The sequence below is a fragment of the Paramormyrops kingsleyae genome, chromosome 7, assembly GCF_048594095.1.
Source record: "Paramormyrops kingsleyae isolate MSU_618 chromosome 7, PKINGS_0.4, whole genome shotgun sequence".
Classification (NCBI taxonomy): Eukaryota; Metazoa; Chordata; class Actinopteri; order Osteoglossiformes; family Mormyridae; genus Paramormyrops; species Paramormyrops kingsleyae.
The window spans coordinates 15,341,900-15,357,296 of NC_132803.1; the positions used below are offsets into that span (position 1 = coordinate 15,341,900).

Here is a 15,397-nt window from a genome sequence, read left to right on the forward strand (position 1 = left end):
GTGAGCACCGCTTCTATGTTTGTCTTTATATATAAATATATATGTGTGTTGTGTGTGACATTGTATTAGTGGTAAAATCGCCTCTCTTCTGGGTATCGGTTTGGGGTAGGCCTACTCCACCGGGGAATCACTAACACTAGCAATTAAGTAGCCTGTCATTACTAACCTCATCTAGACTTACCAAACCATCGAGTACAAAACAATGCTTGCTTTAAACATTCAAAATGTTTTTATTACGTAAAGGAGGCAAGGACTGAGTATGACTGACACAGCTCAGGCTTCTAAGACATTTATTTCTGTTTGTTTATTATTATTATTATTATTATTATTATGAGCCATTGCGTGGGACTCAGCATGACGTTCACATGTTTTTCTTCAAACGGGTAACAAATTACATCAACTGACACCATGAGCATTACAGCGACTAGCAGAAAAGAACCACTTGATGAGGTGAAATCTGATTACTTTGTCCGTCTTTGCAGGGCTGGACTTAAAAATCGGCTCTAGACTTTATGCGATTGTTGTTCTATTTAAGAGTAATCTGAATTTGAAATTTGAGGTAATCTCCGTCGTAAAAACTGTTTTGAAATGTATTCCAACGCAAAGCGTTTAAGTTTACGTGTACTGTGTCAACGGCAGATGGTTAGCCTACATTAGAAAGACATATGCATGGTACACCTAATATGAATTTAACCACAAATTTTCTGCCCTGTATCATTATTATTATTATTATTATTATTATTGTTATTGTTATTATTAATATCATTATTATGGGTTATGTTTTTGTGAATAACATTGTGAAATATTAAAAGCTGAGTCCTACAACTTAAGTTATATGAACCCTAATACAGTAAGTGCAATGACGTAGCCTACACTGTTTATAATATTGGAGTAATAAAAATTAAAGTCTCACAATTGTAATAATAGGCCTAACAATATTAATAATAGCAATAATGATAAGAAGCGCTCTTTTGAGTTTCGGAGTTTTCTTTATTGAATAGGTAACAAAAATATAAATACGATTAATAGAATGTTCACACCCATATGTATATGTAGGCTAACACATGTAAAGTACATCATTAAAGCTCATTTACAACGAATATACTAAGATTTTAATAAGATGTTTCTCTTACATTTTATTCCAATAATTAGTAATATGTCGTTATAGATTCATCACCGATAGGCGGGCTACGAAAGGCAATGTGTAGCCTCCGAAATCACTGCGCAGTTCAGGGCATTAGATTTCTCATGCCAATAAATATGAAATTTACAAGAATGGACTGTGTGACCCTGGATCACAGGAACAAGGTAGAAAACCTCTGTGGGGTTCATTTAGGTAAAATACTCTGCATGTAGAAAACCATATGCTATCCAAAACGCGCTGGCAGCTACCCTGAACGCTTGGAAATCACAAAACATTAAAGCAGAGGCCAGTAAAATTAAGGTGTTTTGCACGGAGCTTTTCAAGGCTATATTTCTAAGAAATCGTAAATGTTAATATGTGAGCGAGAGGTTATTACAAAGAGAGGTAAGTAATGGTTTAAGGTGTCTCTATTGGCTGTGTTTTATTAAGCCAGTTCGTCGGCGTGGCCCTTGCAAGTTATGCGCTCCTTAACAGGGCATCTCTGCGGCCGCGGATCACTTTATGTGGCTAAATGACAGGGCAGGCAGAGGTCAGCAGGCACCCTGTCCTCACGCTGACTGGGATCAGTGATTTCTACAAACAGAAACTGTATTCCTTTACAACACTGCGCTTGTATGCATAAATCTAACCGCTTTACTGGGAATACCATAAATTTCACCGCTTCGGGTTTTGTCACTCATCCTTCGGCTGCAGCAGCCTGTCTGGAATCGTGCTTATTAAACGCTTATTAAACTAATATGAAATACAGACGAATAATATGCATAACGTGAAGCAAAGATTCTCCCTCCGAATATAAGGTTTAGTTGTTATATTTTAATTTACTTAAGAATGATTTGATTGCATATCCTCACTAGGGGGTTCAGTTCGCGAAATTGAGATGCGGCTTTTCCGGCTTTGTACATAAATTAATCTCCTATCAGCTTCGGGCTTTTCCAGTCTCGTGAACCCCCAGCTGCAAACGGGAGACGGCTACGCCGGTGGCCCCTTTGCTTTTCCGGCGATCTTCTGTCTGTGTATCTGGCTTAAGGACGGTGCCAAAAGATGTGTTCCGAACGCCAGACGCAAAACTGCCATCTGTCAGCAAACACGGGATGCTTCTCCGACAATGCAAACATTTTTGGGAGCGATAAAGAGATAAAACGATGTTATCTGAAGTCAGTATCGCGCTTTCTGCCTGCCTCCACCAGGATACTTAAGATAAAGATTTTTTATTGTGTTCTGATCTTCATCTGTAGAAAGAGCCTGGAGTTTTATTTTCAGACCCATTTAACATACTGGCTTCATCGGCCTTTTTAACTGCTAACTCATCAAAATTTCATACTTAACTGTGCAAATCCCTCTACTGATTTTGTACACTTTTGTACGGCTAAGTAATCTAGAACCATTAACATCTAGGACACATGCACTACTGTTAAAGTGGACTGACAGCATTTCGAGCTAGATTAAATAGATTTTGTAATGAAAAATATTCACAACCAATTCAAATGCTTTGGACACTGAAGACGATGTTTCGTCTTTAAAAATACAGTTACACCTAGAGTATACAGTGGAATAATTATGACAAGCTTGCAATGCCTAGTGAGATCATATCAGCATCTACTTTGTGGCTGTGTATGTCACTATCTGTGCCCGGCCTCCCTGCCTTCCATGCTATGGTTGAGATCCTCCAGTCAAGGTAATCTTAGCACAAATGCACATGGTGGGCAGTAGCATGTCAGCCTGTAGCAGCTTGTCTGGACACAACTGACATACCCCTGGTCAGACTGGTCTACAGATTTTGCATCAGCAGCAGCCTGCTGCCAGTATAAATCCAACTGCTTTACTCGGCGTCCATAAATTCCACCCCATTGATTTTGCCTTCCATACTTCTGGTGCTGCAGCCAGTCCAGAATTGTGCATGTATTCCAGTAACTTTTTGCAGATAATACAGTATATAAAGTACAAGTGATGTGAAATGTTGGCAAGTTACATTCATAAAGTCAAGCAAAGATTCTCCCCTCCAAGTATGTGTAGTTTTATCTAACAGTATTTTTTTTTATCAGTATACTTTTAGAAGAAAGGGTAAAAAAAGTTGTGCCTTTGCTTGTCACTGGGGTTGTACCCTCAAGGGTCTGCAAATTGTACCCTTAGCTCTAGGTAATTGTAGCTTTTAAGGTACAGAAATGGACTCTGAGGAACATTTTTGTACCATCGATGGTACATTAATTCTGTTTTTACCTCAGAGTTCATTTCTGTATCTTAAAAGGTACAATTACAAATCTTTACCCTTTTTTCTTAGTGTGATATGTAGAGTTGTGGTCACTAAATTGTGTTAGCTCTCCTGAATCATGACACAGACACGTGGGAAAAAAATGCAGATAAGCAGAAATTAAGGATGTTTAGTTGACAGATTTTGTAAAGAGCAGCCACATGGTACTGTTCAAACGGGAAAAGCCGATGTTTCACAGTGACCAAACAGGCACTTTATCAAATTTAGGAACCAAAAACTGAAACACGTTTCATGTGGACATAAAATCTCCTGAGGAAAATAATTTTAAAGTCTGATTTACAGTACCTCCTTGTGAGGCTACTCTCACTAGGTCATGTGACCAGGAGAAACCCCTAAACCTGCACCCCCTGCTGGCAGCTGCCTCGTCTCCCAGGGAAAGTAGAAGGTTCATCCGACGTCCGGGGATGGCGACGGTCAGTAATGTTTCTGGGGCCCGAGGCTCTTCGCTCACATGCCGCCTCCCAGTTTGTTCTTAACCTTCCATTCTGTCCAAGTGTTAATATTCTTGTTTTTGTTGTTATCATCTGTGGCTAAGCTCACATCTTCATCCAAAGGGACCTACAAATTTGCCCATTTATACAGCCAGATATTTTTACTGGAAGAGTTTGGGTTTATGACACTATCAAGAGTACAACAGCAGGAATCTCCTGTGATTGGACTGGCAGCCTAAAGTGAACAAGTCTGTCTCCTGGCCACCTGCTGTCTGAAGTATATAAATTAATCATGCCTGTCCTATGTTCAGACCTTGTCTTTCTGAGCCTCCATTCATCACTCGCAGTGACCTGAGTCTGGGTTATTTGACTCACCTGTTAATTATTAATGATTAAGTGCCTTGCTGTATTAACTGGTTGGGCAATAAAACTGTTGGCAATGTGGCCCACATGAACCTGGTTTGGGGCACAGCTTGCACAAATGAATAAAGGCTTAGAGGATTCAAAAAACACAACAAGACCATTAACATCTCCCAGAACTGGAAGCGTCCTTTGAGGATTGTAGCTGTACATTTTCCTGGATGTTCCTGGATCTATTTGGATGTTCATATTATTCACAGTTTTTTTTTTTTTTCAATAACACTTTTCTGGGCAAATTTTCTTAAACGAGGATTTAAACATGTCGTCGGCCAACATGCTGGAATGAAGCGGCCTGGTCTGTTTTAAAGGCTGCTGTTGTACTCTGAGCATCTCATGCACTCCAAACCGATCGCCATCCTGTACTTTTGCTGCTACAGTTCACAGCTAGCAAGAGGAAAATAAGGCCAGAGGAGATGCGGAGTGGAATATTCACTAGCACTGTAAGTTTTCATACCTCTGTGTTTATTCGCCCCTCTCTGGGAAACTCCCTCTGTTTTGGGAGACTTGCTTGAGGGCTGGGAATTCTGCCACCAGATTGCTTGGCATTGATGACCTCATTTTACACGCACACAGAACCAGCACTAGGCAGTCTCTGCAGTGCAGAACATGGGCTCCAGCACCAAAAAATGCCTGGAACAGCCATGTCTTTCATTGCAGAATTATAAGATGGCTGGAGAGGGCTGAGAACTGAAAGAATATCTGACCTACAGGTGACTCAGTGACTGCATGACAGAAGAGTAGCACCATATGTGCACTGACCAATTCCTGACCTTTAAATGTCCCATGCATCATAGAGACAATAAAATACTTTGACTTAATACTGGCTCTTGAGATGTTGAGCGGCTCAGTCTCTATGTCCATTATGGGAAGGTCACCAGTTTGAACCTCGTCCTTGACAGACCAGTTATAAGTCTGTGGGCTCATGAACAAGGCCCTTAACACCCCTCTCCAATAGTGCCTCTCATTGGCTGACCCTGGGTTGTGACCCCCCCAAGTTATGAATGTGGTAGGCAAAGAAAGGCATTCCAAAATGTAGTTATGCAAATTAGGGATTTATTATTACTGTATAACATAGGCGTATATTACAGGGTGGTGCCCCCCCCCAATAATCAAAACTGGCAAATATATTCCCTCCCCAATAATCATGTCGCTCCCTAAATGGGTGGAGACCCCAACTGCAATGTTCAAGCCAAAGTTACACCCTTGCTGTGTAATGTTATAATTGCTTTAAACCACTGACCTTGACCTTGGGTAATTGACCTTGAACATCCAGAGATTTTTTGTGATATATAAATATGGAAATTTGTTTCCTTTATTCTGTCTTCCTCTGGCTTTTTATTCACTATTCATTGTTAATACTGGCACTGTTGTATGTCAAGTGACGCTGTTATTTGTTGTGAAAGGTTCCATAAAAAATTGAATTAGAATTGGTTGTTTGCAAGGTTCTTGTGGCTCTAAGCAGATTGAGAAACTATTACTCAGTATTTTGTCTTCAGAGCTTAATGAAACTAATAAAATCACTGTGATCTTGAGTATGTGTAATACATTTCCCATGTGTTATATTTTATTTCCCACATAAAACTTTTGATCTGTCCAAACAACTGACATGTCTACAGGACAAAGGATTCCGTACCTCAAGGTGCCACCCACCTGCTCACATGACCTGCATTCATTTCCTGAATTAAGACCCCTAGCATGGACCAGCGTGGGATCTTGTAAATGGGCAGAGGCGGATTAGCACGATTCCATCAGAACGTCACCGTGACAGTGCCAAGTTGGTCCATGAGCGCCCTCTAACCTTGAAGTGATGTAAATGCCGCAGTCCCATAGTTCCATAGATAATAATGAACTTATAACAGGACACCAGTTAGGGAAAGATGATAACAGAAAAATAAAGCTGCCTTCACTCAAAAGGGGTGGGTGTTTTCAATAAGCTTTGCATTACCATAGCTGAGATATAGCCCTTAGGTTGACTCATTGAATCATTCATTCATTCATTCTTTTATACAAGTCAGCCTATGATAAAATTCAGTCTGTTGATCATTGTCATGCTTTACACCCTTTTGTTGTTTACGTCACTGAGGCAGAGTCTCTAAGTCCGGTTTCTGTTTGCTGTTTCTGTTTTCTCTGTATTAGTGCAGCACACATCTCCCTACATTTTGGTACTGATGACTGCATGCTAATGAAGCTTGGCGTTGTCCTGTGGGGACTCCTGTCACAAACCTGTCATCTGTCTCTCTGGATCCCTGCTATCAGAACATGACAGCCATGCAGTAGAGTCTTCATCCACAGCAAGCTGTCTGTTGTTTGCTAGTTGGTGCGGGCTGGTTGGGTCGCTGCCTCATCTGGGGTTCAGCAAGCCATGAACTCAATGCCTTGAAGAAAGCATGAAGAAGGAAATCTTAGCCAGAAACAGAAGTGACTGACTTGGGGATCTTCTGTGATTTTAGCACTTCCTCTTCAAATTCCCCAGCATTTACAAGTAACCAGCCAAATGGATTGCGTCAGGTGACCCCCCTGGTGTTAAGTGCATACCTCTGTAACATTGCATGCATTTTTATGTGATTTTCATTTATATAGCCTCCAGAAGCAGACAGGCCTTTTGCTACACAGTGGAAGAAAGTGAAGAGAAACAAGGCCAAGGGTTTCATATGAGTGGAAATGTTTTAAAGATGCACAAATAAAACACAATCTAATTAATGTGTGGCTCTGCCTCCTCTATCCCTCCCTTATCCTGTCAGTGGAGATGTACAATTTATGAAGCTCAACAACAGGACCAAGGCAGGGATCAGCCAGATGTAATTCCATCAGATGGCCCCAGTCACGAGCAGAAGCGGCTTCAAGCGGCCTCCAGTCACTCTCTCATCTTCTGACATACAGACAGAGTGGGTGCCGGGTTGGGATCTGTCTGGGGAATTTAGGGTAAACCACTTTTACAATGTAGCTGCCTTGGGTCTATAGATAAAACAGCATTTAAAAATGTATGCACATACCACACACATTGTTCCGTACAGGAACACCATGTCTTAGGAGGAACAGTATCAGAGAAGAATGGGAAGAGATAAGAGAGAAACTTTCCGAGGCCAGTGGGCAGTTCAGTACTTACAGACACAGATTCTTGGAGGCTGACCAGGAGTTCCACCTGTGTTTCTTCAGCTTCCAGCTATATTAAGGTTTTTGTTAAAAGTTCCACCATTTAAACTTGCTAATTATAATGAGCATAAACAAAAGGACTATACTGACAGCTGGGTTGTGAAAAGGCATCTCCTAAACATTGGAACGGGGTCCTGAGGTTCTATAGGGTTGGGGTCTATAGGGTTACTAACCAGCAAGGACCTCTATTTGCTCTGGCTTAGCCAGAATTCCCAGACAAAAATCAACCCTTGATGGCTGGTTTTATTTACAATAACACAAAATGGAGAAAAAATGTCCTAAATCCCAATAACACCTCCTCTTGGGAGTCCACATTTACGAGAACTTGTGAGTTTAATTCCATGATGGTCTTTCTGTCAGTATCATACTACCTTTCCAAAAAAGATGTGTATTTACCTCTACATCTTCTTTCAGATCTACCAATATCAGAATTTCAGGGCCTTTCAATAATTCAGGAATATACTTCATTGAAATATTGGTTCGAAAATATTTGAAAACGATGAACAAACTGGGGAAAACCAGGAAGACAGAGAGAGAAAAGTGATTTTCATGTTTCAAATACAAAGAACAGCCATTCTGAACAATCATATCCAAAAGGAAAAAAGAAATCTACACTGTACATTTTTGGGAAACATATGCAAATCCACTAATTTTCAAGTAAATGATACCTCCTGCTGAAAAAGCACATTTATATTTCAAAGAGTTTTTGTTTTACAAAAAGATCAATAATGCAAGAATATGAAATCCTTTATAACAAACAGACAAACAGCTTCTAAGGGTGTTTGTGAGTCATGTGTTTTAGTCAATTCTCCCAAAACAGTGACTCAGAGGGTACCACTGTCGCACCCAGATTTTAATCCAGCTTCTGTTTTGTCTTGTGGAGCTTCATGTTCTCCCTGTGTCGTGCAGAATTCCCAAGACGTGCAAGTAGGCTAACTGGTGGATCAGAATTTCTCATAGTGTGCGATTGTGTGTAAACGTGGAAAAGCCATAGAAAAAATGAAGAGACTACAGCACGATTTTTTGTTTCACTCATTTCTCAATTTATGGGTGTGTGTCTGTCAATAACATATTTTTCTGCAAACTGCAGTCTGCTTCTTCCCTGTTTCTCATTAATGAAGGGCTTCTTCCTTGCTTTATGGGATCTCAGTCCTGTTTCTAGGAGTCTGATACAAACTGTCCTAGCAGTGCACTTCACACCTGCACTTAATGTTCCCCATTCCTTTTGAAGTTCACTTGATGTCATCCCTCGATTCATGAGAAACTGTCGGATAAGCTAATGGTCATCTCTGGCATTAGAATGTCGCTTCCACCCTTTCCCTGACTGGTTTCTGGTCGTTCCCAGTGTCTCCTGCTTCACTTTATTCTTGTGTCTTGCTGACTTAGAAATTTTGAACCTGAAAGCATCTTGCTGCTCAGCAAAGCCTTCTGCCAGCAGAACCACGATGAAACCAGCATTTAAAAATCCGGGCTGTTTATGCCCCAAGCAGGGTGCATTTCCTCAAGGAGCATACCTGGAAGGTCTGGGGCCCTTAGAAAAGGGCCTCCCCACCCAACTTTACATATAATTCTATGTATTCAAGGGCCCCTGTCAAGTGTCGGGCCCCTTGAATCTGCCAGGGTACCAATGCCCCTTCAATGGACCTGGTATCCCTGCCTTGGGGCTTCCAGACACTAACACAGACTTGAGCAGGGTCACATTTCCCAAATATGTGAATAATAAATTAATCCAATGGTGTCTGTTGAATGCAAATATGAGCTTCTAATCCTCTTTAAAAGTTAACATTTCACAGGCAAATAATGCCTTAAATGAGCAAGTTATCAATATATAAATATATTAATCAATATGTTTCTGTGCTACATGATACATATTTTACTGTCAACACGATTTATTAATATTTCCACCATTGTTTGATCTTTGCAAATGTTGAACATGTGCATTTCTGAGAAAGCTAATATTGTTATTCATCCCAGATGCAACTAATAAGTTTTTTTGGGATCCTTGGGGCCAACATGGATTTTTCCCTATTCCTACTACAGATGAATGTAAGCCTCTGTGGTTTTTAAAATAAAGACATTAATAAATTACATTTACACCAAAGGCACTTCATATGTTTTCAATGACCACCTTAGCACTCAGCATCCTGATGGTGAAAAAAAAGCACAAATATAAAACTCACAAGGAGAGAGACTACTTATAAAATTCTATCTTTCTTTTCATGAGTCCATTTGTTATTGACTGTGTCTCAGTGACACTGACAAATGCAGATGAGTAGATTATTGAGTTTACCCTCCCTCTCTGATAGCTGTCCTGCCCTGGGTGATGAATGACCATGACTTTCTGCTCCAGCCGCCTTCCTACATTTTAGGGCAGCATGAAATATTAATTGCTTTGAAGACACATTCTCATCTCATCCATCATCCAAGTCAGTGGAATACATGGGCTTTAGTCCAAAATGTCAAGGTAGTTAGAAGAGCTTGTAATTTATCATGTTTCCTAGCTAAAGAACCACCTGGTTGAAATTTTTTTTTTGCCCCACAAGCATGTGGTGACATTAGACTATTTACAATGTCCCTACACTGCAAACACCATAACCACACAAGGAGCAGCCTTGCTGGACAGTCACGTCTAAAAGAGTTTTCATCGCAGCATTTTTCATTCAAGAAAATGTTGGTTGCTTATCATTTTGGTTCCTTATCAAAATACATGTCCATGTCTACAAGGCTATTGGTGCAGGAATTATCATCTATAAAGCAGTCATGTGTTATTATGTACAGCCTAATTCATATTGCAAACTCTTCATAATTTTATTTTGTTTTTGCTTGAGTTTTGTTTTTTATGATGTATAAATAAAGTGAGAATTCTCCTTAAGGACTGCAACACAGCCTTCCATTCAGGTGACAGAAAGAGCCATTGAGAATGAAAGAGCCAATTCAGAAAGAGCCATCAAGGAAGCTAATATGGCCAACAAAAGGAGGACAGATGACCACTTCTCCACCAACAGCATGCCGTAGGTGTGGCAGGGCATCCAGCAGATCACCAAACACAAGACCAGCAATCACACTACTCTGGGAGCAGTCACCACACTAGCAATTGCTTCTTTGCTCCTTACGAGATGGAAGCAGCAAAGGCAGTCACAAAACCCACAACAGACTCCACCAGCCACATCCTCATGGTACAAACTCAGGATGTAAGGCATGTACTCAGGGCAATCAACCTGAGAAAGGCTGCTGGTCCTGATGGAGTGACAGGACAGGTGCTGAAAGAATGTGCAGAACCGTTCTTTGGGGTTTTCAGAAAAATATTAAACTTGTTGCTATTGTGGGGATCTGAAGGGACTGGCAGGAGTAGTCACATGGTACTGGTAATTACACCATATTGGTAACCACATGAGCCAGGTCATGTGATCTACCAGGAATGTATAAAAGGCCACCAAGGTAGAATCTCATCCTCTTGCTACTGGGTTACTGCTGGACATGGGGTGGGTTTGTTTTCCCTGTGGGTAAGGAAAGGGGGAGAGGGTTGTGAGAATTTGAATGTTTATGTGTGATTTTAATTTTACCAGGGTGATTACTAGCAGCGTGTAACTCTTCATGGAGGACACAGAGGTGACTGTTTGGAGTTTTATCATTTGAAGTGATCTCCAACGAGCTGCTGGGCTACAGACATTGAGGCTCTGGTAACTTGGGTTATATTGGGGGATTTAGCAAGGTCTGTGTTTCTGTGTTGATTATGTTTCTTTGTATCTGTAGCATTGGAACACATCTTCTTGGTCTTACTGTGCTGAGAGGGCATTAAGCATTCCTGCAAAGGACCAGACCAGCCACTGTCTTATGGTTATTGATCAGGGTTTTTTTTGGTTTCTTTTATTAGTTGCCCTGGTTGCTGCTATGGGCTAAGCTGTAAGGTAGTAACGCAGCATTGTATATTGGGTGGTGGATACCGGTTGCTCCCCTCCCCCTGTGTTTGTATCTGAGATCTGTCTGTACAGGGCCAGATCCGCACGGGCTTTTGCTCTTCGCTGTTGGGCGCCACACTGAGGGGGCACTGTATTAGTGGATGTCTGAGGTCTCACGTTGAGCCGCATATTGCAGTGGTATTTGTTGTGTGTAGTGCTTGTTGTGTTGCATGTTGTGTGGTGTTGGGTTTTGTCTTTTTGTCACTAGGCTTCCTGAGCTGAGAGCTGCGCGTGCTGATCTGACCTTATTATCTGGAGGAGAGTCCGCTGGCCACCCCTAGCAGCATTTTTATTGTTTAATGATTTTAGTTCTGTGTAATAAAGTGGATTGGGTTTTAATTTCCTATGCCTCTTTGTTATTGCCCCTTTGCGGGGAGGGTTCAAACCTAGCCACATTGCAGGCATGAACAGTAGGGGTTCCTCCTGCCCTTATTAGGAGGTGGCGTAGTCAGAGTAGTGTGGGCATCCGGTGCTTGGGGTACCACATTTTTGGCATAGTCGGCAGGATTTCTTTTGAGGCATGGGATTATGTGTGTTTTATTGTGTTTTTTTAAACTAAGACAGTGGCTGGTATTGGACCACTGGAGAAGACGCATTGGACATTGGAGCTCAACCGGCGACAGCAACAAAAGGCTTGTGACCAGTACTCCACTACGGTTTCACCTTTGTATTTTGTCTTCTCCATTGTAATAAGACTAAGTGGGTGAAATGAGTTCAGAGCAGGAACAGGAGGAACTCTTGAACCTGCGGGAGGAGGTACAGAGGTTACGGGCGGCTAATGAACCGCTTAGTCAAGGAAGAGGTGCCAGTGCAGGCAGTGTCTTTCCTGGGGCTAGTGCTGGTGGGCTAGTCTCGGACAATGTGGCTTCCTCAAATTTGCTTGTTCCACCATCCGTATCAGAACGTTTTGTCTATATTCAGAGAGAGAGGAAGTGTCCTCTCTTCTCTGGGTCCAAATCTAAAACGGATCTTTCCATCTACGATTGGATAGAAAATGTGGAATCGTGTTTGAGAGATAGGAATATGACTGACAGAGAAAAGGCCCTCTTCCTCTATGATCATTTGGAGGGAGAAGCAAAGGTTGAGATTAGATTTCGGCCTTTGCTGGAGAGGGAGAGTCCGGAAGGTATCCTAACCATTTTAAAAGAGCTCTATGGTTCCTCTTGTTCTTTTGTTAGCCTGCAAAGACAGTTCTTTGATCGGAAACAAAAAGATGGGGAGCCCTACCTTCAGTTACTCCTGCCTGTGTGTCTTTATCAAGAAGTTTTGAATAATCTTCATGATCAGCATGGGCATCAGGGAGTACGACGGACCACTGATTTGGTGAGGCAAAGATGTTACTGGCCAGGGATGGGAGCAGAAATAGAGAGGTATTGTAAGAGTTGTCAACGTTGTGTACTTTCCAAGGCGGTCCAGCCAAGGGTGAAGACTTATCAGGGTGTCCTGTTGGCTGGACAGCCTTTGGAGGTGCTTGCCATAGATTTCACTCTCCTTGAACCGGCCCTAGACTGTAGGGAAAATGTCTTGGTTATGACAGATGTTTTTTCTAAGTTCACGCAGGCCGTTCCAACTAAAGATCAGAGTGCTAGTACGGTGGCAAAGGTTTTGGTTGACTGTTGGTTCCATCGGTTTGGAGTACCGAAACGCATTCACTCTGATCAAGGGAGGAATTTTGAGAGTGCTCTTATTGGACAGCTTTGTAAATTATATGGGATTGAGAAGTCTAGGACAACTGCATACCACCCCCAAGGAAATGGTCAATGTGAAAGATTTAATAGGACCCTTCATGACCTGCTCCGTTCTCTCCCACCGGAAAAGAAGCGGGCCTGGCCAAAGTACATCTCTCAGTTGGTATGGGCCTATAATACAACAACCCACCGGTCTACTGGTCATTCCCCTTACTCTTTGATGTTTGGGGTATCCCCCCAACTTCCGGCGGATTTTCTGTTGGGGGTAGATACCTCTGGCCCAACAACAAGCTCTTGGGATGAATGGGTTCTTCAGCACCAAGAGCAGCTTCAGTTAACACGGGATTTGGCCCGAAAAAATTTGGAGAAGGCAGCCGAGTATCGGCAACAGAGCCATAACCAACAGGTGGGTGATCGAGGTTTTGGCAAGGGTCAGCTGGTTTACTTGAAAGATCATCGTTGCCAGGGTCGCCGTAAGATCCAGGACATTTGGTCGCCAGTCCTTTACCAGATCGTCAGAGTGCCAACTGAGCCAGGTGGCCCTTATACAGTGGCATTGGCTGATGGAACGGGCAATGTACGTCAAGTAAGTAGAACTGAAATGAGGGCATCACAACTTGAAACTTTGCCCTTAGTGCCAAACCTTCCCCAACCATCCTCCAGGTCCAGTTGTCAAGCAAGTGACTGTACGAGTAGTGGTGGTGACATCCTAGTTTGGAAAGAGGAGTCAAGTCCTGGTCAAACAATTGTGCCTGATATGCCCCAGCCAGCCCCTAGTGCAGCTTCATCAGCATTTGGGGAGGAAGTTGAAATTCAGGGTGATCCTAATTCAGTCCCGGGTGAGCAGGAAGCGCCCCAACTTAGACGTACCCAACGGGTGACAGCTGGACAACATACAAACCCCTACAATTTGCCAAGGTCTGCAGTGACCAATGCCAGTGTGGGTGTGGTGGGGGCTGCTGCTCTCTTTGGGGCTGAGGTGGGTAGTGATTGTGTGCCCAGGTTTTGTGCATGACAGTGGGTCATCGGGGCGATGACTTTTTTTGGAAGGGGTGAATGTGGGGATCTGAAGGGACTGGCAGGAGTAGTCACATGGTACTGGTAATTACACCATATTGGTAACCACATGAGCCAGGTCATGTGATCTACCAGGAATGTATAAAAGGCCACCAAGGTAGAATCTCATCCTCTTGCTACTGGGTTACTGCTGGACATGGGGTGGGTTTGTTTTCCCTGTGGGTAAGGAAAGGGGGAGAGGGTTGTGAGAATTTGAATGTTTATGTGTGATTTTAATTTTACCAGGGTGATTACTAGCAGCGTGTAACTCTTCATGGAGGACACAGAGGTGACTGTTTGGAGTTTTATCATTTGAAGTGATCTCCAACGAGCTGCTGGGCTACAGACATTGAGGCTCTGGTAACTTGGGTTATATTGGGGGATTTAGCAAGGTCTGTGTTTCTGTGTTGATTATGTTTCTTTGTATCTGTAGCATTGGAACACATCTTCTTGGTCTTACTGTGCTGAGAGGGCATTAAGCATTCCTGCAAAGGACCAGACCAGCCACTGTCTTATGGTTATTGATCAGGGTTTTTTTGGGTTTCTTTTATTAGTTGCCCTGGTTGCTGCTATGGGCTAAGCTGTAAGGTAGTAACGCAGCATTGTATATTGGGTGGTGGATACCGGTTGCTCCCCTCCCCCTGTGTTTGTATCTGAGATCTGTCTGTACAGGGCCAGATCCGCACGGGCTTTTGCTCTTCGCTGTTGGGCGCCACACTGAGGGGGCACTGTATTAGTGGATGTCTGAGGTCTCACGTTGAGCCGCATATTGCAGTGGTATTTGTTGTGTGTAGTGCTTGTTGTGTTGCATGTTGTGTGGTGTTGGGTTTTGTCTTTTTGTCACTAGGCTTCCTGAGCTGAGAGCTGCGCGTGCTGATCTGACCTTATTATCTGGAGGAGAGTCCGCTGGCCACCCCTAGCAGCATTTTTATTGTTTAATGATTTTAGTTCTGTGTAATAAAGTGGATTGGGTTTTAATTTCCTATGCCTCTTTGTTATTGCCCCTTTGCGGGGAGGGTTCAAACCTAGCCACATTGCAGGCATGAACAGTAGGGGTTCCTCCTGCCCTTATTAGGAGGTGGCGTAGTCAGAGTAGTGTGGGCATCCGGTGCTTGGGGTACCACACTATATAAGTCCATAATTCCACCATGCCTGACGTCTGCCACAATAATCCCACTACCAAAGAAACCTTCTGTCACCAGCATCAATAACTACTGACCAGTTGCATTCACCCCGGTCATCATGAAGTGCTTACAGAGGCTGGTCCAACAGCAAAT

At 42.7% G+C, this 15,397-nt stretch overlaps 1 long non-coding RNA gene across 3 annotated transcripts; it reads left to right on the forward strand.

The window, feature by feature from the left end:
• The first annotated feature begins 3,373 nt into the window (after positions 1-3,373).
• On the forward strand, positions 3,374-6,864 carry LOC140592019 (uncharacterized). 3 transcript variants are annotated; one of them, XR_011992240.1, is made up of 4 exons: positions 3,374-3,826; positions 4,642-4,704; positions 5,881-6,180; positions 6,401-6,864. It is a non-coding gene; the product is annotated as an uncharacterized lncRNA (long non-coding RNA). The 3 variants fall into 3 exon arrangements; XR_011992239.1 differs by having other exon boundaries at positions 3,374-4,704; XR_011992241.1 differs by having other exon boundaries at positions 3,374-4,704; positions 5,881-6,073.
• The last annotated feature ends 8,533 nt before the right edge of the window (positions 6,865-15,397 follow it).